The sequence below is a fragment of the Choloepus didactylus genome, chromosome 7 (genome assembly GCF_015220235.1).
Source record: "Choloepus didactylus isolate mChoDid1 chromosome 7, mChoDid1.pri, whole genome shotgun sequence".
In the NCBI taxonomy this organism is placed as follows: domain Eukaryota; kingdom Metazoa; phylum Chordata; class Mammalia; order Pilosa; family Megalonychidae; genus Choloepus; species Choloepus didactylus.
In genome coordinates this window covers 23,346,251-23,349,562 of record NC_051313.1, presented here as the reverse complement: position 1 = coordinate 23,349,562, position 3,312 = coordinate 23,346,251, and positions in this window count along the sequence as shown.

The window sequence follows — 3,312 nt, the reverse complement described above, 5'->3', positions numbered from 1 at the left end:
CCATCCGCGCCTGCTGTGGGACCCTCGGCTGCTTCAGGGAACTGGCCCCAGCCGTTCACACTCTCCATGTGCATCACCTGCGGCCTGACCGTCCCGTCCCGGGGTCTATCCTGGGGGGGCGGGAACTTTAGGATGTTCAGGGGACGTGGTGTCCCCTGCAGCCCTGTGGGAAGGGCAACAGGAAGGAGCCACATCGAGGCCCGAGGCCCTGAGAGCCTGAACCTCTGAGGGTCTGGCCTCCCCTTGGGAACACGACAGCCCTGTCGCCTGACCTGGAGGGTCGTGGTGAGCCCCGTGAGACGGCAAGTGGCAGAGACACATGTATGAGAGGATAACTGTGTTATAGGATAATCACTCCCACCTCGTTTTGGGTAAACACACACCTGGAAGCCTCAGGGTGGTGAGAGATGGGGAAGGTGTGGGGGGGACATCTAGCTGACTGCAGGGGGACCCCTTGGTGCAGAGAGCACCTGGGCGCAGGTAGATGAAACAACCAGGGCAGCATCACAAGCACAGGCTCCGTGGGCTCACCGGAGTCGGGATCCCTATATTCCAGCAAACACTGCCCCTGGGGAAGCCGGGGCTTCATGGGGAGTCGGGGGCGGCATCCGGATCCCTCTGGGAGTGGGAGTGGGGGTCTCACAGGGGAGTCCCTCGGAAGGACCCTGGGAGGCAGCCCGGGAAGGCTGGGTCCCAGAGCCCCCTCCTGTCCTGGGAGCTGGGTGTGGCCCCGCTGCCCCCGTCTCACCTCCATCCTGCTCTGGCCCCTGTTGGGGGTGTGGCCCTCTGGCCCCGTGACCACGGCTGGGGTGTCGTACTCCCCGTCATCCAGCTCCCTGCAGGTCTCTTCCCTGGAGCTCTGTGAAGACAAGACCATGAGCCGCGCTGGGGGACAGGAGGGGACAGCTCCACGGCTCTCGGTCAGCACCTGGGCAAGAGGACGCCACCCCCAGCTCCCCCCATCCCGCCCTCCCAGCCGTGACCTGGTTGGGAACCAGGGTCCACCCTGACCCCCTGCTCCTTCCCATGGCCTGGCCCGCCCCTGCCCCTCCCATCACGCACCCACCCTGGGGTGCTGGGGCTGCCCAGGCAGGATCCCCGGGTCGGCCTGGCCCGCCTCCCGCATCCGGGGCCCTGGGTTACCTTTGTCCTCCTTTGCCTGAACGGCCAGATCCTGCCAGGGCGAGGGCTGAGCCAGCGCCTGCAGCGGGGGATGAGACCCTCGCCCTGGCCTTTCTGGGGTCTCCGGCCTCGAGACAGCCGGAGGCAGCACGAGAACATCTTCTCCTCTCCAGTGTCTGTGCTCGAATGAGCTGTCGGGGCCGTCTCTGGAATGCGGGTGCCTGGTTACTGGGGTTCCGTGTTCTGTGGGGCTGTGTCTCCAAGGAAGTGAGGTCACTTCCTGTGCCCCCTCCCCGGATAAAGCTCTCCCCAACCCCCTCTGCTATTGACTGCTCACCTCCTCCCCCATGTTGTCCCCTGACTGTACACGGTGTCACCCACACCGCCCTCCATGCTGCCCCCCAAGGCCTGGGGAACTCAGGACACCACTGGGAGGTGGAGCTGGGCTCAGACCCGGTCTTCAATCAGTTCTGTGACCCGGAAGATGTCATGGTGCCTCTCAGGGCCTCCCAGGTCACCCTCCTGCTCGAGGGGACCGTTGTAGCTTCTCCTTCCCAAGAAAGAGGTGCACGCGCAATAATTCCTATGAAACTCGAGGGCTGGTGTGGCCTCTGGCAGGTGCACAAGCTTAGAGAAGGGAGAATTGCCAGGAGTGGGAGGAGCAGGGAACCCACCTCACATCAGGGCTGAGCCGTGGGGTGTGATCCGGGGAAAGTCATGACCCTCCCAGGCTTCATTCCTCAGTCCACACCAGGAGGGGCTTGAGATTCCGTGTAAAGCAGACGCTGTCACCCTCGGGTGTCAGCCCTCCAGGGCTCCCCATTCCATTGACAGTCAGGTCCGAGGGCCTCTCCTTAGCCAACGTGCTGGGCTGCTCCAAGGGCCTCCCCAGGCTCCCTTCCCCCTGGGGTGCGTGTCCTTCTGGAATCCATGCCCCTTGGGTGTGCACTGACCGAGCAATTCACTTCCAGATAATAGAATATGGCGGAAGTGAAGGGACCGATGCAATGTCACCTCCAAGATGCAGTTAAAGAAGTCTTTGAACCCAGGTCGGTGCTGTCTTCTGAGGACCCCCCCCTCCCCCTCCTTTACCCCCTCCCCTCCCCTCCTTCTGTCTCCCTCCCTCCCTCTCCCTCCCCTTTTCCTCTCTCTCTCTCTCTCTCCCCCCCCCTCACTCTTGGGATCCAGCTGCCAAGCTGCAGTTTCTCCTCTGCCGAGGCCCATGTGGCAAAGGCCCAGGGAGGGTCCGGGCGGCAGGAAGGAGCTCAGGGCCTCCGTCCACACTGGGTCCTGCCGTAGTCCCGGGGTGGACGGGAGCAGATCCTCCCCAGTCGAGCCGCCATTGAAGTCACAGCCCAGCCTGGGGGGACCTTGAGGCCACAGCCCCAGCCAAGCCTTTCCCGCAGTCCTGGGCCTCAGAACCTGGGAGACAATGAAGGGATGTTGTCGGACATTAAGTTTTGGGGTGATGTGGTCCCACGCTAATCGCCAGCTGGAACCTCTTCTGGTGTGGAGGCCCCCCCACCCCTCCCTCCTCCCTCCCGAGCTGCTCCAGCCGCACGTCTGCCTTCCTCACGTCCCCTCTGGCCACGCTCCCCTCTGCCCCTGTCTGCACAGCTGTGCCTTCTCTCTGCACACTGTCCCCCGTGCTCCCCCCAGTCATTGTGCTCCCAGCTGAGACGTCACCTCACAGTGAGGCTGTGGGCTCCTCCCACCTGGTGGCCCCCAGCCCGCCCTGGCAGGACCCCGCTTTGTTTTCACTGGAGCACGTGCTCTTTGCCTTTTCTAGGAGTGTTTCTGTGCTTTTACCTTTCCCCTCCGGGCTATGAGCTCCTGGGGGCTGGGATCATGCTGTGGTTCTGAGCGCTGCAGCCAGGGCCTAACCTGCCACCGGGCACAGGAGAGGGCTTGGGGCCCCGACACTGCGTGAACAAATGAGAGCATAACCGGCCCCACACGCCTCTGACCGGCTCAGATCGTGGAACTGGGTGCTAATAACAAGAGGTGCAAGTCTGAGGCAGGGGGATGGCCTGAAAGACCCCTGGGAGACCCTTCCCTGGCTCCTGTGGCTCCACAAAACTCCTCTGCACAGCTGGAAGATGAAGTTGCCGCCCCTGGTGACCGGCGCTAGCACTGCAGCCCAGGCAGGGAAAGCAACCCCAACACAGCCCACACCTTGGTGTGAGGCAT